The sequence below is a fragment of the Excalfactoria chinensis genome, chromosome 13, assembly GCF_039878825.1.
Source record: "Excalfactoria chinensis isolate bCotChi1 chromosome 13, bCotChi1.hap2, whole genome shotgun sequence".
In the NCBI taxonomy this organism is placed as follows: domain Eukaryota; kingdom Metazoa; phylum Chordata; class Aves; order Galliformes; family Phasianidae; genus Excalfactoria; species Excalfactoria chinensis.
The window spans coordinates 14270784-14296515 of record NC_092837.1 but is presented as its reverse complement, the minus strand read 5'-3'; the positions used below and the strand labels follow the sequence as shown (position 1 = coordinate 14296515).

Genomic DNA, 25732 nt, shown 5'->3' with positions numbered 1-25732 from the left:
CTTTAGCCAAGATTTATTCAATAATTAGTACAGTGCTCCAATCTGAAATCATTTCTACTCTATTATTATTGTTGTTATTATTATTATCTACTACTACTATTACTGTTATTATTCTATTTAAGTGCATTAGGTTTGATTATCACTGGGAAATTTTTGCTGGACACAGTAATCACACTAAGCCTTAAGTATAGGTTCTTCTTGGCTGGGTTGCACTGACTCACAGGACGAGCTCCTTAGCAGGGTATCTTGTTGAGTGTGTTCTTAGCTGAAAAAGGGGAGTGAAAATACACTGGGATGGTGCTGTTTTGTAGAACCTAACGATTTGCTCCTCTACCTGCACGAGCTTGTTCTTTACAAAGTCTGTAGTGTATTAGCAGTGATCACACTTCAGCTGCGGAGTTCTTTTGGAACTAAAAGTCAGTCTTCTCCGAAATCCACCCTAGGTCTGTCATCACAAACAGCCTCTCTCCAAGTTAATGTCTATGTAACGATTAGAATTGGCTTTATGAGGCTTTGATTATTATTATTATTATTATTTGATGGTAATGCTAAAACAGCCAACGTCTGATTTCACCTTCTGTATACTTTGTCACAGCCCTGTTCTGCTTGAAATATCCTGCAGGTGATTTTCATTGCACTGTCATCATGGGTTGCAAGTGGGTTTGGTGGAGCCTTGCAGCATTCTGACCAAACGTTCAGTGCCAGTCCGTAAGGTACCGTTATATTGATCTCCTTCCCAGTGCCATTCCTCAAGTTGAAATCCAAACCGCAGGAAAAGCTGTACCTCACCAGAGATGTCACAGATCTGACACTTGTGGGGTTTTAGCCTAATTTCTTGAGAAAACAATATCAGATATGCTTTACTTTTCTGCAGCTCCCCCATCACCAGCTTGAGCGTCCAGAGTGCAGAATACTGTAATGCCATGTCAAGTTTTTCCAGAGGCTTAAAGCTGAAGCCAGATTTTCTTCCGGTGTGAAGTAATATTACAAGATTGCTTCAGGTGAATCCTCTTTGCCATTCATTTCTCACACCATGGGGTTGACGGTTGGACTGTGTGGTCTTAGAGCATCTTCCTTTCTTGGGTTTGGTATGTGATCACAGTTCTTATTCCTTTGCCACTGAGTGACTGTTTACTGCACTATTTTTTGTCATTCACAGCTCTTTGTCTTCAGTCAAGGAGGTTTTTAAAAACTCTCACTGCCTCCACCTGTGGCCCTGCATCTTCCTTACAGTGGTCAAGGAGTTGGGTTGGAAGTTCAAGTGGGAAACTGCTCAAAAACCTTTCCTGCCCAGAGGAACTTTGTCAAAGCACGGCTTCATTTGGAAGGTAGATCGTGCCATGGGATTAATATTTGTATATATGACATGTTTGTGAATTCTGCCTCTTGTTAGTCATGATTTTGGCTTGTCTCATATAATTTTCAGTGGGTGGATACTAGAGCTGCTGTTGAAGGATAGTTCTGGTTCTTTGGTTTAACTACTGGAAGCAACCATAGGGCAGAAAAGCAATGTCAGCCAGAATATCTTTATATAACTCCATGTAGCTTTCCCAAACTGTGTCAGGCTTTGCATTTTTCATGGTCAGTTTATGGTAAATTCAACACAAAAACAAGCAAACAAGAAAACAAATAATATATATCTTTCATTTTGGAGTGGCCTGAGCTAAATACTCCTGTGGCAAAAATTGGCATTGCTCTTTTTCAGTGGAAAGGAGAATGCTGCATGAAAAACAGAAAGCTGGTTCGGGGGGTTCCCATTGGAAGGATAGCACTTGTCTGGCTCAGGAGATCCACAGCTGACTTTGTTCAAACCCAGTGTGTGTTTTACCTCTTGGTGGAAACTAGGAAACAGGTGAGAATCGAGCTCTCCAAAATGCTTCTGGCATGATTATCAGTTTATTTCCCTCTACTCTCATTGCTGCATCGGCATCTAAGAAGGCTGGAGATGGAGACACAGAGTGGGTTTGGTAGTTGGTTATCACATCGTGGTAAATTAGCTTTGAGGTTATTAGTCCTCATACAGAGAATAGGACTGGCAATGCTGGAACGTTTTCCAAATGTTTTAGTAAATCTCACACATCCTTGCCAACTTGTGAGCTTCAAATGCGTCACGACATAGAAGCACTCCAGCTACCTCTGCCTGCCGTTAATATTTTGTGCTCTGTGAACCCTAATTAATTAGGATATTAATTTCCATATGTAGTCTTGGAACAGTGCCATGCTGGGAAGGAGATTTTTCTCACACACTGTTATTCTGGTTTTGTTCATTTACCCACATTTTGGTGCTGTTTATTACCATACGCATCAGGTAGGGCTTGAGAACAGGAAATGTTGGTGGAGGGGGAACTTTGGGACATTTTGCTTAGCATTGGGTATTTCTTGAAGAGCTCTGAATGCAGATTTATCATTTCTGGTTTCTGTGTAATGAATCATTTGTGAACAGATTTTCATTTTCCTGCTGTAGTGACATTTATCAAGAAAGTGTATGCAAATGCACTTTGTGCTAGCAGTTGTTCATTAAGGGTGCACTTGTTATTTCTTATCCATTGCTTGCAACTGATTTCTTAAACAGTTCAGGATTCATTCCTGCTAACCAAGGAGAGATATGAGCTCCTTTAATCCCAAAGTGATGAGAAGGGAATGGAAGTGAAACCACTTCGTTTATGCAGAAAAAATAACCAAATTCATACAGAGATTTCCTCTGGTGGCTACAGTATCCAGCATCCACAGCCCTTCCCAAAAAACGTATGTGAATAATGCCACATTTTTCTTAGGGATGCAGAAAATCTCTGGTTTTGTGCGTCTGCACGCTGCTGGCTGCTGATTAAAGGCTCCAATTAAAAGCAAAACTATGTTCTGTATGTCAGATTGACATTCAGAACTGAACTGCCATCCAAAGACCAGGGATGCTGTGAAATATCTTAAGCAATTTCGGGATCTAAGGTTGTCCAACATCAACTGCCTACACAAAGACCACTTTGATTTCTTGGGTACCAAGTGTGGCATCCTTAGTGGTTGGTGGGAGCATCAAGGTGATGAGCACCGGGCAGCTCCAAGCAGCACTTCTGGAGCATAAAACTTGTTGAATTTTAATCTCAGCTTGGCATGTTGGAATGGGAATTAGGAGCCTCTTTGACTTTTAAATGATCTGAAGAGGAATGTACTTGATACAGGTGGTAAGCATTATTCTTGGAGCCCTCAGATATTCCGGGCACACATATATTTTCATTCCTCATAAACGTATCCCTGGTGAGAGGGGTGGGGACATCAATTAAGAGGAAAGCCATTTTCCACAGTAGCAAAGGATCAGGGAAAAAAAAAAAAAAGTGTTCTGCAGATTAAGCAGAGGTTTTGCCAACCAAATTTTTCAGATTTCTTCAGGATTCTAGTCGTGGCCTGTGATCTGAGATATCTGCCAAGAATTCGACAGGAGGAGGAAAAATACCCCAACCCTGAAGTTTTGAACAGGGAGGTGGTTTGTGGCTTTCATGGGATTGCATCAGAAGTCTGATCTTCCCGGCAAAATATACTCTCTTTGCAAAACAATGAATCCCCTAAAACCACAAGTGCCATGAAGTCAAGCTGCATGTGGTTTGGATAGGAGCAGGCCAATTTGTCAACTTTGTTTCATTCAAAGAGAATGAAATAATGAGTGGAAAAACATGGAGATAAAAAACAAAACCTCAAGATACTTGTTACAGATTGATCCTCCCAAAGCAGAATCTAGTCTTGTTTTTGCTTAACAGAGCTCCTCTGTATCTGTACTTCGCATTGCTAGCTGATTTGAATAATACATATTTATAATCTATAATTAGTTTTTGACTGGCACGGGGAGTGTTATTCCAGCTAATACAGGATTTTGTGGGAATTTCAATTGTGTTTTAGAATCCAGTCTAAATATTGTGACGAATTTCTAGCAGGTAGTTTGAAGGGACAAACCCCGTGGAGGAGGTGGAGCTGCCCTGTGCATCCCGGCGTGACCGCGCTCAGCTCCTGGCCTTTCCATCCCAGCGATGGGGCTGAGCAGCTCCAGGCATCCATCCTGCTATTACTCTGTCATTCCAATTGGTCACACTGTATAGAATTGTTCTTTGAGGCGAAGTTTCATGTCTGTTCTTCCTGTTGCTACACATGCACAGCACCCACCCTCGACAGCAGCATTAGAAGTGTTCAGAAAAGTATTTACCAGCCTCACTTATTTAATTTTCATTTTCTTTGTCTTTCAAAAGATAAAAGATGAGAAGGCTTTAAAATTCCAATCTACAGAAAAGGGCTTTGCCCCACCTAGAGAGTATTTTCTGGAGGAGTGATGGGTGAAATCTTGGCTTCGAAAAGTTGCAGGGAGAACAAGAGTGTTTAGATTCGCCACAAGGATTTTGTGAAAGGTGAACTCTGTAGGAAAATCACGTTCTCTCAGCAGTTTTATAACAACTGAACCAGGAAAACAACCTTTTATTCTAACAATAAACTCAGCATTGCAGGTCAGATCATTCTGCCCGTGCAACAGTGATGATTTCAGTCTGGAAGTCCGTTTTGCTCCTTGAAACTGAAATAACGAAAGTCCTTCTTTTGAAAAAGCCAAACATTCCATAACCAAGCAGATGCATCGTGAAGGTAAAAATCACTCTGCAGCTTCTGCTCTCAGCTGCTTTAACTCAGGGAATTCCTCTTTCTTGTATTTTAGTCTTTGCTAACAGGTGCCAGCTTGATTTCAAAATGTTTTAGTTTTGGTGTAAGCAGAAGGCAATCTCCACCCACATCTTCCTTATGATCTTTAAGAAATTCCATGAAACTTGTAGCAACAGCTTTCAGAGTCTGCAGAGAGCTTAATTAGCATCAGAGGAGGAAAGCGGAACAGATTTTAAGCACCGTGGATCCACTTGAGCAGAGATTGTGGTCCCTCTAGCAGTCCATCAGCATGCGCTCTGGCCCTGCATGTGTCCCAGCACTGCCAGGTTACCAGCAGAATCATCACCTCTGGAAGGCATAGCCTTTGCCACAGCTGTTGGCTGCAGTTCCAGGTTTGTTAGAAGCAGGTCAAAACAGAAACCCCCATCTCTAATAAGCCTATACTAAAAGGAAGGAGGGATGTGGTTCCTGGATCTTAATTTTCCTTGGAAAGCATCAAACTGAGATCTCAGCTTCTGAGTGAAGATACATCATCTCCAAACCATTCTCCTTCACTGCTCTAAAACAACAGCATGGAAAATGGGCTTGATGGCAAGAGGACAGTGAGTATCCCTGTCTAAAACAAAATTGCACCCAACCTCTTTTTCCTCTTTAACAAAATAACTAAGGAAAACAAATACGTAATCCATGAAGGAGCAGGCTCCATGGTGACTTTTCATGCCAGCACTGGCGTCTTCCCACCAGCTTATTCCAAAAAAGTCTGAGGCCCCCATGCTTTGAATTCAGTACAAACTCCCACACAGGTTGGCTTTTGGACTGATTTACAGAAGATTAAACCTGGGAAGTATGAGCACAAAAGTTCATATCTCCAGCGATGGGCAGCAATAAACCTTTGTGCTGTAGGTGCTGGACGTGTAACCACTGCTTCGTGGGGTGGGAAACCCAGGAGGGAATTCCTCCTAGCTATGAGTTAACTATTGCCAATCCATTTGAACTCTTGCGAAAAAAAAAAAGATGCAGAAATGGATGTAGCCCAACTTCTCTATACATAATGTTTGTGTTATTTAGTTCCAACTTAAACAATATCCCACCCAGTTTCTGAGCAGTACAGAGAATGTGGTGGTGACTCAGTGGAGGGAAACCAGAGGTCATCAGACATCAGTTCGGTAGCAGAACAGAGATCAGGGCGAGCAAAATGTGGAAAGCATGGGGATTTATGCATAAACATGGGGGTAGGCCAAAGCTAGAGGAGGAATGTGGAAAGTTGACTTACTTATCTATGGGTTACCCCACTAAATGTAAGCGTAGTTGCAGTCAGCAGAATGACAGCAGAGAATGGGATTTCCTCAGTGTGTGTTGTGTTTTAGTGTAATGCTTTTTCTATCAAGTGAGGCTGCTGACAGAAATGGCATTTGCTGTTTTTCCTTTTTTCCTTTCCGATGGAATAAAACTCCAGAATCAAAATGCGGTTCTCATTTCTGGAGTACCAGAATCTGAGCTGAGTTGTTATGGTCAAAGAACCTGAAGTGAAACAACAGGAGATGGCCGAACTTAGATATGGGGGGAAGCCAACAAGCCAACAGCCCGGCCTTAAGTGCCCAGCCTGTGTCAGAAATATGGGGCTAGAAGATCTGTGTGTGTCATTATCAGCTGGCTGAGTTGACCAGCTAAGGCAATACAAGAACCTTTGGTGCTCCTGGTCATCTCGGAGAAGAACACTGCCCCCATCACCACCCATTTGGCTGCTGTGCAATTGGGGCAGGTGTTTTTCAAAAAGGGAAGCTTTATGTGGGAAACACTGATCCTAATAAGAGGGCACAATATGAGTAGGGTACAGAAATCTTAGGTTACCTACCGCATCAGGTTTCTTTTTTGGGAATGTGTGTGTCCTCCCTGCCTTTCTCTGTGCCGTGATTCATGGAGGCTGAACTCCTGCCTTGAAGCCTTCTCTCTTTCCATATTTCCAATCCCTTCTCTTAATCATACTCCTTCCTTCCCCCACCTGTTTCCAGGACCAGGCTCCATCCCAGCATAGCCAGAGGCATCCGGCTGACTAAAATTACGGTTATGAGCAAGCTTGAGTGGAACAGACAGGATCCGTTCTTTTTTTCCACAGGGTGTAAGTCATGTCTGAAACCCCGAGCTAGAGTTTGTGCAGAAGATAAAAGGGATGGGCCCAGCCCAGTTAAACTTGAGATGGCTCGAGAAGTGTCTGAGCCACATCCCTGTAATTCATGTGGTATGATAAGTCAGCACATAGTGCATAATAGCCCTCACTCAGGCACCTGCAAGTGCTTTGTTTTGGGTCCAGTAATCCCAAACGCTGCTCTCAGATAGCTGGGTTTCATCTCTTGCCTTTTTCTCAAAGAGAAATTTGGATTGGCTCATTCTTTAATTTAAACCATTTGCCCATCGCAGGAGCTTTTACAAGCAAAAATCTCTGGTTTCACACGACCTTTTAAGTCATGCTTACCTGGTGAAAGAACTTGAGCAGCAGGCACATGGTGCATCCCTGGGTCTCCTCCGCTGTCACGCGTCTCGGCCATACCCTTCTCCCATGTGCTCTTCTGTTGTTTTGGGGTATTTTTTGCTCATAATTTCTTTTAAAAACTTTCATAGAGATGCCCAAGACAACAGAGATCTTAACTAAAAACAAAATTACTGGTTACAAATGGGGCTGTGGACTTCCAAGAAGCCTGTGAGCATTAGCAAATAGCTTGCAAATGTTGAGCTGTTGAGCTTGTTTGGGCTGAAGGCAGAAGAGTTACTAGATTTGTTTCTTTTTTGTCAACTGTGAACTGCTGATTCAGGACAAAACCTTGACTGTCATTTCTCTTTACACTCCTTTTGTTCCTTATCAGTTCCATCCTTGAGATTGCCACGATTATGAAAGGTTTGGGTTTTTCTTTGGCAGTAAGACTCAACACTTCCAAGATGTAGTACATATTGTTACATAGAAGGTCTTGTAATCCAAACAGACAAGACTATTCTCTTTATTCCACTTACATAATGCTTAGGCACCAGCAGAGCACAGCGTGCTGAAAAGAGGCTGCAGCAGAGCCAGAAACAAAGCCCAGGTGTTGTGCCTTCCTCGCCAGCTCTTCACTCATACCCTTCCCTCCCGGAGCATGTTTTGTTTGTATCCATTTCCAGTTTTCAGTGTGGAAAGATAAAGAGGGTGGGATTCACCTCCCCTAACTTCAGCAATCTGAAAGCTAAGAAACTGGTCTGAACTAGTTGCTTGGCTTCCCTCCAGAGCTGGCTCCTCCAGGAGGTGATTCAGCGCAATCTCAGGGCATGCTGGTTCAATCCACTTCTGCAGGGGACTTGCTGAGCTCTGTGACTGCCAGCAGGACTGGTAGCACTAGCCAGAGCACACCTCTGCCTCCTTCTTCCTTTCCTAGGAAATGACTGTGTTACGTGTATCCTCTTTCTCATGCTTTCCTGTCCTTGCCTGCTGAAACAGGAGTGTGGGCTGGGCTGACCTTCAGTCCTGAACCAGAATGGCTGTTCCTCTCTTCTGTGGATTTTTGTCCAGCCTCTTCGTTTCTTCTCAGTGGGTAACAATAGAAAAAAACTATGCTTCCTATTTCAACCCTTGACGACCATTCAAAGACTGTCTAACTTTGAGCTCTGCATAATGTTTGTACTACACTTTAACCAGCCTGGTGTCATAGGTAGGTGCCACTATTTACAATGTATTTCCCTTAGTAGTACTTCAAGCCAGGTCCTCAGTTATTGGCTTTGTTACAGCAAGGTTCCCTATTAGCAGAACAGAAAGAGCTCAGAGGCATCAGTGGCTTTCTCCCATAAAAAATGGTCTGCTGCTTATGGGAGCCATCTTTTTCTGTTTTTCCCTGCTAGTATACATTTCAAATTGACCACAGAACTCAACTTTTGAGTGGTCTGAAAGAGCTTTTGACACTGTGGAAGTGGCACAAAAGGGTTTGGCATTTTAAATCCAGACCTTCGTAGAACTCATCTCTGAATTCAGTGTGTGGAGATTATGTCATTTCTAGAGTTGATGTATCATAATATAAAGGGACTGCAGAGAGAAAATAGCCTTCCTACAAATTATCTGTAACTCCCATCAAGTCTAAGTGTTGCACTTTGTATATTGGGGCTGGAAGGTGATTTAATGACAATGTTGTAACCGCATACCAAAGTCAGATGAAGACTCACCCAGGATTTGACCGAGCACTTGAAAATTCATTCGCTAGAAATGGCTTACATGAGCATCTGTTAGATGGTGAGGTTTGTTTCAGGAGAGATTCTGAGCACAGTCTGGATGCAGCTACATTTTTGGTGACAGAAGGAAAGCAGTGTACAACACCAACAATTATTCTGCTCATTTTCATCTCTTTGACTCAATAGGAATAAGCAGTCAAGCTTGTATGTGACCTTAATACTTATTAATATATTCTGAAGGAAGTACCTCCTTAAGGAGATTAAGTTCCCTATCAGCAGTGGTACTTACTTCCATGGGGATATGTCTGTATCTCCTCTCAGTTCACAATTGCAGTGCATCAGTTAACAGTTGCAATAAGGGGATCAGCTGACAATTGCCAAATATTTTCTGTCTTCTCTTCCCCCAGAACATCCTGCTTCACTTTCATGTCCAAAGCTACTGTGGTGTTTTGCCAGCTCTTAGCACAGCATTAAGATAAAAGGGAGACTCGATCCACTTGGCATTCATGGATAAGTATTTTTTTTTTTTCCTTCTTTATTTTCCCATTGAAGTGTTCAACAGAAGCTGTAGGTGCTCCATATCATTCAGGTTGTTGTCTGGGGGTGGAATAACGAAGATTCTTTTGGAAAGTGGCTAAAATTTGGGGGCATGAGCATGATGCCATTTGGCACTTGCATGATCTTCCCTGTTCACAGCCACAAGGATCTGTCACCAGAGGCTGCAATCTTTGCTGCCAACTTTTAGCCCAGGAAAGGTGTTAGAGATTGAATTGCACTGTGATCCTTGGGAAAAGAGGGCATATCTTTGTCATTTTGTGTTACTGACATTTCTAGGGATTTTGACAGAAGGAAGATAGCAGGGAATTACAACTCCTGTCAGTGAGCATCCCGAAATATTTCTGAGTAAACGATGGCAGATGCTTCAAGCCAGAGATGCTGTTAGACACCGAGAAATATGATTTTCTTTTACTCTCACTTGAAGTTCTGATTATTTTATTTTCCCAAGCAGAAGGTCAGTATGACATGCACGTCATATATTCATACGGCAACTCTTATATTTCATCCTTGCCATTGTTTTTTGTGTGTAAATAGAGATAAAACAGTTAAATGCAGTTGATCACTAGGCAGGAGACAGGCAGTGCTAAAAAAAAAGTTTCCCTTGTTTAAGTAGTATTTCTTACTTAAAAGCAAGTTTTATTTGGCTTGTGTGCAGAGCTCTGTCTTCATAAACCTTTAATCTCAGAGCTGTCAAACCTCCTTTGACCCAGAGTCTTACAGTAAATAGAGGAGGGAAAAATGACAAAGATGCTCTTCTGTAGAAATGTGATCTTAGGGAATGAAGTTCAAGGTGAAAATCTTGTAGTGTTGTTTCAGCAGCATTAATGGAAATTGATTCAATGGAGACTTTTCAGTTTCCATTCCTGAATCACTAATGCCAAAGCCTTGAGAAAATGATAAAGTACCATGAATTTCTGATCTTCCAGGAGAGTTCTGAGTGGCCTCTGCAATGGGTGAGAGAAGGCAGACAGCGTGGAGCTGTGCTGGAGACATGGCAGCATGCAGGTCATTACACAGGTGAGCTGCTGTATGACACTCAGTACAGAACAGTTCCATAGGTGAATCAGACCATGACAGTGTTTTCCTGCTTCTCATACTCTACACACAAATGTGATATAAGGAAACAGTGAAACAAGCACTCGAGCACTTTGTTCCAAGTTTTTGTACAAGTGTACCTCAATGCAGCTGGAAGATATAAACATTAATTATTTTCTGTATTGCACCTTTGGAGTGATGGGAGGAGTACAGATGTCAGGTGCAGTGGAGGCATGAGCAGAGTGTTTTGTGAGGCTTTGAGCATATTTTGTGGTTTATTATGAGAAAGGAAGCAATGTACTGACAGTCCTCGGAGATCTTTTGAGTCTTTCTTCTGTTTGCATGGTGGCCAGTCTTTGCATTTACAATGTTTATTTGAACAAGTGGGAGAGGGAAAAGTAAGTGTGGATAGTAAGCAGCAGTAGGCAAACACAGTTGATGGCATGGGATGTGTGCCAGGACATGGGCCTGATGGTTCTTCCAGTATTCATAGAGAAATAGCAGAAACCATTTGGGGAAGAAAAAAAAAAAAAAAAAAGAAAGAAAAAGAAAAAGAAAAAACACACAAAAAACCAACCAACCCTCACCTGCTTATTTCTAAGGCTCAGAGGTTAGATTTTGGCTCAGGAGAACATTCTGTGATGCTCTTTGAGGCACCTTCCACTTTCAGCAGCTGCTGCAAAATGGTGAAGAAATGTGACCTAGAACATTAATGAAACAGGGACCAACTTTGAGTGGGGAGCTTTGGGTGTGTAACACAGGGATACACCACCAGTTCACAGAAGAGAGTGGATCGTGTGCAGAATTAGACTATTTAGAGAATGTGGTCCCTTTCCCAGCTCACAAAATGCCTGCAGATACCTTTTGATTTCCATAAGCTAGCTGGCAGGCACAATCTTGGATTAATCCAGGTGGACTGCTCATTAATGATTTTACTTTGTTGTTTGGCAGTGATTGGCTATGTGAATCACAACATGTTGTTTCCTTGGCGTGGGTAGAGATGTACACTCCTACTTACGGGATGACTTTTGTGTATGCAATTTAAAATCCATTTTCTGTGAATACTCCTGTCTATGATTTTGAAGTAGATTTTTATAAGTATTTTTGCCAGTAAAACTCACTCTGATGTTGTCAGAAAACAAGTGCTAAAAGATGCATGATATCGTGTGGTTATGTACTTTAATGTTATTATCCTAACTGTACTTCACGCTTTACTTCATCCTGAGCAGTGAATGATGTCCAGACATTCTATTTCAGTCAGATTTTTCAGTATTTCATTGTGCTGTAGATGAAACATACTTATTCGTGAGTCCCATAAGCTCTGCCCCACTGTTGGTATTAACTTGGAAGAGTTCAGACAGCATCACAGGATTAAACAACAGCTTTAGGTGGACAGATAGAAGGAGTGCAAATGAGTTCATATTTACCTGGTTAGGAGCAGGCAGGCAGGACACCCACCTCAGCAGATGCTCTGGGAAGGTCAGGAAGGGAGGGGTCTTTTATGACTCCAGTACCACTTGGATGTTACTGAAAAGGCACTCAGCCACTTCTTTCTTGGAAAGTTAGATTTTGCACCTGCAGCATTTCCCAGACTAAATGAAGTCATCTTAAACAAATGGTGAAAATGCAAAAAATACATCTGTGAAAAACAAGCAAATTAAGAAACCGATGAAAGTACAGTTATTTCTAGATAGGAGCATGCTCATCTCATGCCCTCATGTCACAGCTTCATGTTCATATATGCCTTATCTGCTCCTGGATTTATTTTCACTAACTGGGAGTCAGAATACCAGCAACGTTTTTTGCACTCTGATGCAGCAGGGTTGGGTAGCTGCTCTTCTGTTACTTTCGTGCCAGTTCTTTATGCTTTTTTTCTTTTAAAACCTAAAGACACGCATATTTTAGGCAGTATAGAAAGATAACAGGCACCCTTGCTCTTTGTATATTCTATACTCATGACCAGTGTGATATATCCCAGTGAAATGATTGTGTCTGGTAAAGAAGAGATATCAGTAGTGATAAGGAAAAGAGCAGACTTGGCTGTGGGAAACAGAGGATCTCTGCATTTTTGGATCAGACTGGAACACCATTAATCAGCATATGAGCAGTTTTGAAATACTCATTCCAAGTTATTCTGGGGCTAGGTGATGGCCAAAGATAGCACAGCTAACAAAAGGTGTCAGGGAGGGACAAAGAGCAAGAGGATGAAGACTAAGTGCTCCTGGGTATCAGATCTCATGTCTAGATGAGTTTTTGGGATGTGCTAAAGGCAAATTAGAGAGACTGCAGGTTAGATTGCAGGTTAGATAAGATGTATACAGAGTGATTGTTTGCTAGGACATATGATTTATGAAGTCTTTAAAGTGTTGCAGTGAAAAAGACCACTTAGACTAGAAGGAATGTGCTAAGAAACAGAAACTCGGGGCAAGCCTCAGAAAGGAGGAGGGGAAGGCCCAGGAATGGAAGCAAGAGTCAAGAGAAGTGCAAAAAGAGGAAAGGCAAGAGAATAGGTTTGAACAAAGGGCACAAGGGGTTGCTTAGAAAAGCTCCGTGTGGGGGAGAGAGAGTCAGTGAGGAGGAAAAATGGGCAGGGGAAGGTGTCTGAATGCTAGACCTCGACGTACAACCCCAACAGCCAAGTTCAGGATGTCAAGAGAAGCCTCAGGTCCTGTAGCTGAGTGGTGTCTAGAATATCACGAGAGCTGGCAAAGAAGGTCAGTGCAGTCATTCAGTGTTGTTTAGTTAAACTGTGTTTTTGTAGGAGTGTTTTCAAGTTTTCAACCAAGAATCTTTGCCCTTGCTCGAATAAACCTCTCCTTGTTTTTCAGGACAAGCAAATTCAGTATTTCAAATGACGCTTGGTTGAGCTACCTTGGTACTGCTAAAATAGCCATGCTTCTTGAGGTTCTGTGAGAGTGCTGGATAAGGAGAAGGTTGGAGAAGTCAGGCAGGAGCTGTGCTGTTCCCTGTGGAGCTGGATGCCAGCAGTGCTATCCCAAGGGCTGGTTGAGAACAGCAGCTTTGGGATGTTTGGCTGTAAGTGACATTTTGGGAAAGGCAACATGTAATTTTAGGGCACAGATCTCACCTTGCGATCTAACTGAAGATCCTTCACCTCTTCCCATATCCCAAATCCATCTTTGTATTGCTCTCCTCCTGCAAAAAGCAAGGGCTACTAACTGCTCATCTACTCTAGACTCAGCATTAAATGTGCTGTCCTGCTCTGAGCCCTGATGAGCAGAAGAGGTGCCATCCCCATCTGTTCAGCTGCCAACCAAGGTCTCCTGCACCTGTGAGCCCTGAGGGTGAAGAGAGAGATTGCTCAGGTGGGATGTCCATGTGAGCAGGGAGGTGGAAAAGGGGAGGAATGGCTTCCCAGCTAGCACAGCCTATGCCTAGTGCTTTAATAATGGAGTCTGTGGTTCCTAGGGAGATCAGACTCACTTTGAATGCAAGGGAAGGATCCCGCTACGCATTTTAACACAGGAGGACTGGAGCCTCAGCTATTTTTAATTTTCGAAGAAGGATTTTGACAAGTGAGTGACAGATTTCAAGTTTTCTACTCAGGAATAAATAGAGGCAACTGTTTCTTAGCGTACCATATTTCCAATTAATAAAATGTGTGGGACTTGTGGCACTCATAAAGCTAGTTAGCAGCGGGGAGCCCCTAATTTCCATGCAGAGGGGACACGTGTGCCCATCTTGGGGCGCTCAGCGGTTGCCAGTGGGATTCTCTGGGCTCACAGACACAAGGATGGGCCTGGTTTGCTTGGAAGTTCAAGCTCAATGAACTGAGACTCCAGAGAACAATTCCCCGGCTGCCGCCACCTCCCTGCATGGCCCTCTGAAGCCCTTCGTCCTCAGAACCCACCGGCCTCCCTCTCTTAATACGTTCACAAATTTTCCCAACAAAAGAGCAATTACAACCTTACAGAGACTGCTCACAAAGAGAATGGGGATGACCCCAGCAAGGGGTTTGCACTACTCAACACATGGCCAGTCACCAACAAAGCCAGCCCTGCTCCCATTTGATCCCAGAAGAGCCTCTCAGACTGGCACGCTTGACCAAAAGCTGGCTGGGTGATTCATTTGTCTGGCGGCTCGGTGATTCATGGGCCTCCAGGAAGAAGGGAGGAGGGAGGCGAAGGCTTTTCAGAGCTGAAGTTAAATGCAAGAGAAACAAATTCCCCAAAACCTGACTGTGTCCAATTGGTGTTTGAATACCCAGACAAAGCCGGGGCTGGAGCCCTGGTGGGCCACGCTGTGTGGCTCTGAGGGTGCGCCATGCTGCAGGTGGCACCTTCCCAAATCCATGCTCTGGGCCACGTGGAGTGCATAAAGAAGTAGTGCTTTACATCCTAACTGTGTGTGCTCCACGGCTTCTCCTGACTTCCTGGTCGGTCATGCTTTGGTTTGGATACTAATGGCTTTGACCCAATATCAGAGTCAAAACTCCAACTGACTTTGACTTCAAATCTAAGTTTCTAAGCTATGCTAACAATTCTGGCTTCTTCTCATATCTCTAAAGCAAGCATACAGGTGCCTGCTCATGGCATATGGGAATGCACTGCAGTTGCCTCTCTACTCCATGTACTCTGGAATACCATGCCCAGTTTTGGGATCCTCAGTTCAAAAAAGACGGAGATTGGGGAGAACCCAGCGGAGGGCCTCCAAGAGGGATGGCGCCTGGAGCATCTCCCATATGAGGAAAGACCGAGAGCCCTGGGGCCGTTCAGTCTGGAGAAGGTAGAGAGGAGATCTCATCCCTGTTCATAAATATCTGAGAGGTTGGGGTTTCCAGGCATCAGCTTATCCTGCTGAAACTGCATCCCGCTTACCCCCGTGAGTCGCCTGCTGCAGGGGATTGTGTTACATATTGCTTCAGACACACGGGTCAAAATGCTAAATTATTTAGCAGCCATTGCCAGATGGATTTTAAAACAATTAACAAGTGCTAAAAATAGGCAGCTCTCTCTGTCTCATGGATTTTGCCAAAAAGCATCTGTTTGCTGTTCTCTTGCCAGAAATTTATGCTGAGGGTGCAGCAGAGGCCTCGTGCTCCTTCGTCAGGGCTTCAGCCGTGCCTGGGCTTCTGGATGGCGGCAGCACATCAGGATACAGGTACCACTTGCAGGTTTATGTTGGATATTAGGAGGAAGCATTTCATGCAGAGGGTGGTGATGCACTGGAACAGGTTGCCCAAGGAGGCTGTGGATGCTCCATCCCTGGAGACATTTAAGGCCAGGCTGGATTTGGCTCTGGGCAGCCTGGTCTGCTGGTTGGCAACCCTGCACATAGCAGGGGGTTGGAACTGGATGATTATTATGGTCCTTTTTTACCCAGTCCATTCTATGATTCTATGATCCATGTGGTAAGGCATTGTGGGATATGTAGTTCAAGGCTTCCTGGAGCCTGCAGCTCCCTGTTGTCAGGACAGGTGCATCCTCTGGCCACGTTTCAGGGCTCTGCTGTCAAGACTCTGGCCTCTGAGCATGTGTTTATTTCTGCAGCACAGGATGTGCTTTGCACAGAGTAAAAGGCAGCGTTTGTTTCTTTTCTGAGTTTGCAGTCACCCATAAAAGCAGGTGCTTTGCACTGAGCCCAGGGTTTGTGAGCCTCCGCTGCCAGCTGAGCTCTGATGCTCCACTTGGTGCCACTTGCAGCACTACACTCAGCAGGCCCTGGGGAACAGTGCAGATGATGGAGCATATTTCACTGAGTTTCTGTTTCTAAAAAATGTTACACTAGGCAAAGGAGCTGGACCTGAATGAAAGTGGCGGATCTAATTTTAGACAGTACCTATGAATGAAACTTGAAACGAGCTGTTCAGGAAATACCTTCCTCTGCGCCAGTGCCAGGGAGAGTATGTGATTTAATGCTAAATTATCCAGTGCCTATGAACAGGTTACTGCAAGATTATTTTCCCTTACTTTAACCGAATTATTTTAAAAAAACCACAAAAAACAAAGTCGTAATTTCTACATATATGCCCATGTCCTTTTGCAAAAGCTACAGATCTTCAACCTCTGGGGAGTGAGTGCCTCCTCTGCTTCAGGGCCATAAGTCACCTCTTGAAGGCTGTTTGTCACTATGGCCCTGCACTCAAGAGCTCTTTTCTTCATTCTGGTGTCTGGGGATGTCCAGAAGTGAATGGTAAATATGAGAGGACCTTGAGCAAACTGAAAGCCTATCCCAGGGCTCTTGCCCAGATGAGCAGCCACGTTAGCTTTCAAGATGCCAAATCTCTTTCAAATGTGCTTTGTTATCTACTGACCAAACGTTCCTCTTTTCTTAAGAAATACAGAAGGGAATACTGCCTCTCCAGATACCAAGCAGGCATCCTGTCCCTGTCTCTCAGGCCTTTTATCACACAGCTTTTCATGTCCACAGTTTGGGTCCCTGGAGACCTGATGATTCAGCTGAGAAATAAATCAGCAAACAAGCTCTGTACCTTCCTGCACAGTGTTTGCAGCCAAACACCAAGTTACAGGCGCCTTTCTGCATAAGTGGGCTAGGCACAGCAAACACAGCACTCACAGCACTTGATCAAAGAATAATTTGCAGGAATAGTAAGCCATTTACTCCTATCTAACCTGTGAGAAGATTCTTGGCCCTTGGCAAGGGAAGCTGTAGTAAGTAAAAGTGCAGAAATGTTTTGTAATGCTTTTTTTCCTTTATCCAGATAATCTGAGTCTTGGGTCAAATCCATCGTTAACTAACCAAACCTCCCTCAACCCCATGTTTTATGAAGTTTCCACGTGGAAAGGCTTTAATGAGTTCCTGTTCATGATGAAACTTCCTATGTTAGATGCAGCCCTGAATCTCATGCCAGCGCTGGCTTAGCATGGGCTGGTGCTGCTAGACCCAGACACCTGGAGCTGCGCTCTGTAGGTGCTGGGTCATCGCAATGCCTTCCAGTACAGCCACTCCAGGAGCACTGGTAGATGCATGACCCAAGGTGAGCATGAAGATGATAGAGCAGTGTACCTACTGGAGCATCTTCACGCTGCAGTATGAGGGCAGATGGATCCCGGCTCTTACCCTCGGGACAGCTGAGCCAGGGTAGAGATGGCCACTGTAAAATGCTCAACAGAGAAAATGTGTTTATGGGAATACTGGGGAACAAAGGGGTCTGCAAAGCATTTCTGTGTGGTTATGATTACTATGGCAAATTCTTTGTGCTTGCAAAAAGCAGCTCCGTTGGTCAGTGTGCTGGCCACCAAGTCCACCTCCTCTACTGGCAATAAGGAGAGGCCAGAGGAAGCACCAGAGAATTATAATACAGTTTGTCCTGCTGCTCAGTTGTAAGTTCAGCTGCTCTCCTCTTGTCTGCATTGCACAAATGTAATGCTGTAGCTGTAGCAAGTTTGTGTATCCCATTTAAAAAGTCACAGCACCAAATGCAGCAGTGATTAGTTCATGTGATAGCCTCTGTTCTCCAAGCAAACAATGAAATCAGTTAACCAGTAAATGAGTTTCAGGCCTTCATAATACTGCTTAAGTCTAGGAAGTTGTCTCAGTCTCTGGCAGGGTCACCTTGGCTTGTCTGTGTGAGAGCATGCTGTGCCCTTCTGCTTTTCCAGCATCCTTCTGGCTTTGTGCCTCATCCCCCAGTCACGATCTATTGCACATCAGTAAATCTTCATAGACAGTAATACTGTCCGATTACAGTACAGTGAGAGAGAGAGCAGGTATGTTGCCTGAGCTTAGGTAGTAAGTGCCTTCCTACTGTGTGTTCACCCTCGATTTATTGCTCTGAGACTCTTCTCAACATATATATGGAAAGCTGCATTGCCAAAACAGTTCAGGCCCCTTAAAAAGATGATGGGATTCATAGAAATATCCAGAAAGAACTTTCCCTTAATTAGTAAGGAATATATAGTGACTTAAAGTATTGACTGAGGAGGAAGGAGTGAACCTGACAGGCAAAACCTTGAATCTGTGTCAACAGCACAAAGTGAACTCAGGTAATTATGAGACTGTTAAAAACGTAGTTACTTGCACAAAAACTTGGTCCTGTTGAAGGCACAGGAGTTTATCAATGAATGCCAGTGCAGTGAAGGTTTCATTTGGGCTCTTCCTCTTCTACTGTCCAAATCAGACCCATATTGCACAATTCATCTGCCATCTGAACGCCTGATCCTGCAAGAGCTTAAGCAGCTCCTAAAGTGATCTAGCCTTGCTTCAGAGCCATGTGAGATCTGGGCAGCTGGAAGCTTCCAGCCCTTTGTAGTTCTTAGTACATCCATCAGACTGAACTCAGTTGCTTCACTGAATGCATTTTAAATACTAACATTTAAACTGGGATTTTCAGAAGTCTGATGGGGAGGCACATCAGTAATGCCCATCCTTGGATGGACCAGTATGCATCAGTCCCATAACTGCCTTTTAGAATCTTATCTCTGCACTTTTCTTAAGCTAAGTAAAAACAAACTGCCCGTCCTGGGATTTGTTCAGAACTGCTGGATACTCATAAAATACACAACTGCCACGAGCTGTCACTTCTCCATCCCATCCGTAATACAATTCTGGGAAATAACACCTTTTAACAACAAGCAAACCTGCCTTAATAAGACAAAAGTCTTGTTGCTGTGAGTCCAACTTTCCACTGGCAGCACTTCTGGTTAATACTGGAAATTCTAAATATCTGATTAAACATTTCTGGAATTTCTGGGAATACAGAGATGCCGCATGGGCAAGATCTTCAGAAAGTTCTCAACAACGTAGCTCCTGTTGGGCCTTAAAGGACCCCTCCAGGTAATCCGTTTCCCTAATTTCCTGACGTTGTTCCTCATATTCCCTGAGCTGGCTCCTTAAATGACTTATGTTCTCCTTTGCAAAATGCACAGGCACAAATAAACCACATATATGAGAAAGGAATGTTCCTCTGTCCCACAAAACAAATTAAATGCTTCAGTCCAAAATCACTCCTGGGGTAACTCCTGTGAATTCAGACGAAACGCATGGATTGAGTTTATTAAGGCAGCGTTTCTGATAGGGATTGGGAATAGCAGTCCAATGAGGTTTTGCAATAGTAAAATGGTTGTTTATTAGTGATGAGTGAATCAGAAAACGTCTGGCGTGTATGTTGATCTTAGAAAAAAGAACTGAAGAAGTTTGAAACCCGATCAGGTCTCTCTGAATCTGTATGTCAGCAAAACTGCCTGGAAATAAGTCCAAGTCAGGATTCTCATTCAAACGTATTTCAATGTTCAGATTTATAAGGCTGGCTATAGTCGTATCCCAGCAAGTGCTAAGAAATTAGGGATGGTAAATTAAACTGCTGAAGAAACAAGTACAAACTCATTCCTCAATTTTATACAATTGTGATCTTTTGGAGATAGTCACACGAATCCCACAGCTGTGCCAGAGCTGCAGAGAGGGATATAAAAGCCAGGGAAACAAAATTAGTTCCCGATTCAGACTTAGTAAACAAACAGCACAGGTTATTTCCAAACTTTTGTTTTGTTTTCTTCTTAAACGCTTTGTCAAACCACAAGTGGCTTTTCAGATGTCTCTGCACATAAATAAGCTTTGGGGTTGGAGTAGAGTAATTTTATTTGGATCTTCCAAGAACGTTTCTGAGATAGATACTCTCATCATGTGCTGGAACACAGACTTTCTCCTGAGGAGCACGAAGCCAGAGATCCTCCTGCTATGGCCGGTGAGCTGGCAGCTCTCACAGCTCTGACCTTGGAACTTCAGCTTCTTAACTGACTCCAAAGGACCTGCAGATACACCTCAGGAGATGTGGCCATAGGCTGCCGAGGGTTTGGCTGGTTTTGTCCACAGGCATCACGGTGTCACTTGCGCATACATGACCCATGAGATGATCTCTATGGTGGAACGTGCTTACCGTGAGTATGATTTCAAACCATTGTTAACCTTATTCTCACAGCATTCCTTTTATTTTCAACATTGCAGATGAGTTTTGTCCAAGACTGTTGCTCACTGGGACACCTGAGATAACAGGCCAGACAAAGCCAAAGGGCAGCTGTAAATTGAAAGAGGCAGAGTTGCAACCAGTCTTTCCTTCCCGATTGCAGTTGAATGGCAGAGGTCTGAAGAACTCTTGCTGCCCAGGCTACCAGATGGATGGTCTCTGGACAGAGAAGGATGGTCACTGAGAGGCTGCTTCATCCCTTTGGCAGGGAATTGAGGGGAGGGAGCCCCTTCAAGCACCCATGTAGCCACTATGCCTGCGCCATACAACTGGTGGGACCCCCAGTTTATTGGTCCCCATCTGCCCACTTTGTGCAGGGGAATGGGGCAGTTGAAGCTCCTGGCTGGCAATGCTGCCTCCTCCCTGTCAGGTGTTCTCCATGGGGCTTTTAAGGCCATGAAATCATGAATTTCTCTCTCATTTATACTCAGGATTTCTCAGAAAGACACCCCCATGATCACCGTGGTGCTCACAGAAGCCTTTGTTGGGAAGAAGTTCACCCATCCTGGCAAGGGGAGCAGGAGGGAGAGAAGCCTATGTGAGGTGGGTGCTGTGTGTGCTGCATGTTCCTTCACTGATCAGGTAGGGGGGCTGGAGGCAGTTATTTACTGTCACAGATTCCCCATGAAAACAAAGGGAAGTATGCTGCCTTTTTGTACATCCTCCATGTGTACCTTTTGGAAATATGGTAAGGGCAAATGCAGGGAAGAGGCATTGACATATGCTTGGTTTTTTCATGATTCTGGCCCCCTACTGCTCAATAGCTGTAGCAGAAGCAGCAGGTAGGTCAGATCTAACTGGAGGCTGCACTGTGGTAGCTGCAGTGCACTCCCTCAAGGGCAGAGCTTTTGGGAGACCTTGTGCTCTCAGACATCCAGCTTCAATTTCCAGCCAAGTTCATCTAAACCTGCATTAAGAATTGCATCTATGAAGATCGCTGAGGAGTGTTTAGATATCGGGGGCAAGCCAGAACTTTAAGGAACAATGCCAAAATTGCATCTTCCAGTTGCATTTCAGCAGTGGGCAGTACTCTGCATTCCTGACAGCCTGCGATTGGTGCCATGGAGCATGCCTGCTCCTCAGAGCTGAGGTCAGCCAGATCCTCAGAGATCTGAGGAGAGTCTTGTCTGAGAGCTGGCAAAGCAAACTCCACGTGTGGTTGTTTTGTTACATTTAGTGAAAATGGAGTCTGTCAGCTTGTAGCTCTGGGTGAACTGTGACTGCCAGGAAATGAGGCAGTGCGGGCTGATCTGAGCCCACCTTTGCAGCCTGGAGAGACCTTCTCCTTCTTGGAAAGCTGTTAGCAATTTCTGTGTGCTCTCACAGCCAGGATCTTACCTGACCCTGTCTAAGACGTCTTTATTTCTAGAGCTAAGCAAGGACAGCTGGTAATCTGGAGTAAGTGTTTAAATGCATTAACTCAGAAATACTGGCCTTCTGAATCACAGCAATATACCACGGGGAGATTCTGAGTCCAAGTGGTGCCTCAGGAGGAAGAGAGCATGTCTAAAGAAACACGTCTCTCTGGAAATCCAGAAGATTTCTAGCAATGGGAGAAGGAGGGCAAAGACTCACACTGAGCCATAACGAGAAGAGCTGTATGAGCACCCTTGTGGGTTTTTCAGTGGATGAAACAGAGAAATTCAAGCTTAACTAGGGAATTTATAGCTACACAGAGTCTTTTTTAATATTCGTCTTTCTCCAGAACCAAGCATTAAGTTTAAGCTCATGCACTGTAGGAAATAGGTTTCTTTACTTTTATCTTCATTTAGCCTGGCCATAGGAAGATGCAATTCCAACTGCCAGCCTGTGAAGCCGGAGCAGCACATCCCTCCTGCTGTGCCCTCTCCAGGAACCAACCCAGAAGGTCCTCAGGAGGCAGAAAGGGGCTTCTCGGCAGAGCTGCGTGAGTCAGTTTGCAGGCTGGAGCCTTGGTCTTCTCGTGACAAGCATTAGTCAGAGCGTTCCTGGCACGTGGCAGGAGCCTGAACCCCGTGGGTCCAGCGGCTTATGCCGGCCTTTCTCGAGGTGGCTGCCGTTCAGCGGTATGCAAGATGATCCCGCTGAGGAGCAACATTCTGCTGGGGTCTGATGGCTGAGAAGCCCTCCACAAACCTCCCTTATGGCTCTCCATTAGAGCAGCTATACATAGCTCCTCTCGGGATCTACGGAGTTGCATTAACAGGCAGACAACAGAAAGCACAAATTTATCAAAATTAAATGGAAGTCAAGAGAACATACTGTCTAAGGCAGCGAGGCGGTTCAGACAGCTCTGCAGCAGCCTAAACACATGACAGACTCAAGCAGCTCCCACCGCTGCCAACACAACTGCTCGCGGGGTCTGCCAAGAAGCCAGATGCTGCTGCTGGAAAAAATATCTTCCAGAGTTTGGCATCAAGATCCTGTGATTACCATCCAAATGGGAGGAGATGGAGTGGTAGAATGTGAGTTTAGTATTTAGCACCCCAGAACTGTGCAGCAGCCTTTGAAGGCAGAGGAAAAAAGTTCAAGCAAAATATTTTTGCTAAAAATATGTTCAGAGAAATGAAGTTTTTTTTTAAATAGCAGAAAACCAAACTATTATTAAAACAACGCAAAAATATTTTATGTCTGTATCAATTAAATGAGTAAAACCAAAGAGGATTGTGGATTCTTTACTTGAGTAAATTTTGTTAAGGAATAGTTTTATAAAGGTCAAAGCATGAGCTCTTTGTCTCTCATGTTGTTGCTAATGGAAAGTTCCACTGCAGATAGCATCACAGCAACTCCCCTACCCAAGACAAATAGAGATGGGTCTGAGCGTTCCCGCGTAAGCTTGGGAAGGGTTGAATGTGGATCCAAAGTTTGCAGCTAGTCCTCCTCTCCTGGACAAACAGAGGCTGAATCCAAGATGACCCAGGGCTTGGGGGAAAGCCGGACCTGTGTTTGGTTCCAGGCTGTGAAGTTCAAACCCATCTTAGAAGGTGTAGCAATCAAGGTGTGGGCCATTCCTTAAAGAAGTTTGAGACTGTTCTTGAACCTCCTTCTCCTAACAACCATACTCTCATAATCTGGGAGTACAAGAGGATCTGGAGCTGCCTGTGTTGGATGGAGTGTCCCAGCTGTGGCCTCGAGGAGCCTCCCCAGCAGACACAGTGGTTATGTGTGCTCAGCACACAGAAACAACCAGGCCAAGCAACATCCGCTCCCCTGACTGGCTCTGCTCACCTCTTGTCTCCATTCTTACTTTTTTGTGTATGTGCTGATTCTGCTTCCTGACTGGGAATCCTATTATTACATTAATAGTAGTAATAATATTAATAACAACCCAAGTGGGAACTTAGAAACTTACATATGGAAAGTTAAGACATGAAGACTGTTCTGTTTCACTTGTGTTTATGGCTGCTCATTTTTATGACTGTTTTTCCACAAATGTTATCTCCTTTCCTGTTGGAAAAGTGCAAACAAAGCCATTAATCATTATCTCCCATCCCTGTGGACATGTCAGATCTTTTTACAGGAGAAGTGGACAGGAGCAAGGAGCATCTATTCCCTCCCTGAGGAGCTCACGAGGATTTCTGTGATTCTATGATGACTGCTTACCTGTACGATCTTCCAAAACCTTTTGACGCAGCTGAGCATGTGAGTTAACAGTTCAAAAGTGTTGATTCTCTTCCAGTAGCTCTAGATAATCCAAAGTCACATAACCTTTCAGAGCCCTTCATAGTACCATAGAATCATTTGAGTTGGAATGGAACTTTGAAGTCATGTAGTCCAACTCCCTACAAATAACAGGAACACTTGCACTAAATCAGATGCTCAGAGCCTCATCCAGCCTGACCTTGAGTGTCTCCAAGGATGGGGCAGCCACCACCTCTCTGGGCAACACCTGTCAGTGCCTCACTGCCATTATTTGGTTGATTAGCTTAACAAAGGCTCCTGCAGTTCCCTGAGCTACAAGTCCTCTCCTCAACCAATACTTTTGATCTGAAGTTCAGGTAGAAGGCTGTGTAATGCTATTCTGGTGTCCAATTGGTATACCAGCCACTGGAAATGTAATTTGGTTCTGTTTCATAAGGAAGGCTTATACTATTAAGAAACCTGACAGAAGTGGATAGGTTTTTTGTTACTTGAAATTGATTTTTGGTTGAACTTTGGGGAAGAAAAGATGGGTGAATGAACCTTTGCAAAGCTTATCTGAGCACCTTTCTGTCAGACAAGTGCCCACATGACAATTGTTGGAGGATGCTGTGTTCCCCATGCCTTTTCCAGCTGTGCAGGACATCTGGATGCTGTATGTTAGCTTCTCTGTTCATGCCTGCAGGTGTTGAAGAATCTTAGCTGTAAGTGTGTTTGTCTGCAGAATCTTACATTAAGGGGCAAGGTGTCCCTTGAAATAGTGTCTGAAATCAAGATGCTAAATAATTTGGGTCATTTAAGTGTTAGCATATTTTCATCACTTTAAAGAAGTGTCACAACCAAACACTTCACTGGTCAGAGTTTTGACATCAGTCCATCGCTTCTGAGTGTGTCAGAGATCTAGGCTCTGGACTGTCTTTGCATGCTCACATCTTTATCCATTATCTTCTGGCAGAGACTATAACTTCATCAACATGGCTTAATCTCCATGAGATTCAGCGTTAGACAACAGCATCTCAGCTACTCCTCAATATTTGCCCGTGCTTGCTTTACCCTGGAGTAAAAGTACATCAGCTTTTGTTCTTGGAGTAACAGACAGCTGTAATGATCTATAAATTCAATTTACACAATGGTATAAATTATGTTTATCTCACTGAAACCTCTGACTGTCCAAACCTCTTGCAAAACTGCATGTGTTGAATGCTTCCACCAGACTGTACAGGGAACATGAAGAGGGAAGCTATGTATGATTCATGATGGAGGACTTCCATGCTCAGATTTCTAATTCAACCTCCTCCCATCAATATACTGGAACCAGTTTGCAACCGGCCTATTGCACAGTGGGCCAAGCCAGCACTAGTTAGAAAACACACCTGAGATCTCAGCTGCTTTGAATCAATAATCACAGGTTTAAGTAATGTATCTCACCTTCAGAAAGCATGTAGCAAGTCAAAGTTTGTCCTTCTGAATAGAAAGGTAATATAACACACATCTGAACAAATGTGCAAAAAATAAAAGGAGTTACAGCTAAGCCTGGGCACTTCCTCTGCAAGCTGAGAAAAATGCCTTTTCTAGGGAACACTGTTAAGAAGTTGGATGTTTGCCTGTCTCATCTATGAAGGGAGCAGCCAACTGCTGGTTACCTCCTTGTGTTAGTATCTGGCATTTGATCATTCAGAGAACTACCTGAAGCTCGGTTTTACTTGGATGATATATTTCTTCTATTTTTCTGAAGAAAGAACCTTCATTTCATCTGTATCT

General features: G+C 43.9%; 1 long non-coding RNA gene across 2 annotated transcripts; it reads left to right on the top strand.

Annotated features, from left to right (window-relative positions):
* Positions 1-1189: 1189 nt before the first annotated feature.
* Positions 1190-22842, top strand: LOC140258282 (uncharacterized). 2 transcript variants are annotated; one of them, XR_011905228.1, is made up of 9 exons: positions 1190-1328; positions 1706-1852; positions 9225-9829; positions 10302-10392; positions 13239-13446; positions 15435-15531; positions 20028-20267; positions 20785-20896; positions 22126-22842. It is a non-coding gene; the product is annotated as an uncharacterized lncRNA (long non-coding RNA). The 2 variants fall into 2 exon arrangements; XR_011905229.1 differs by lacking the exon at positions 13239-13446.
* The last annotated feature ends 2890 nt before the right edge of the window (positions 22843-25732 follow it).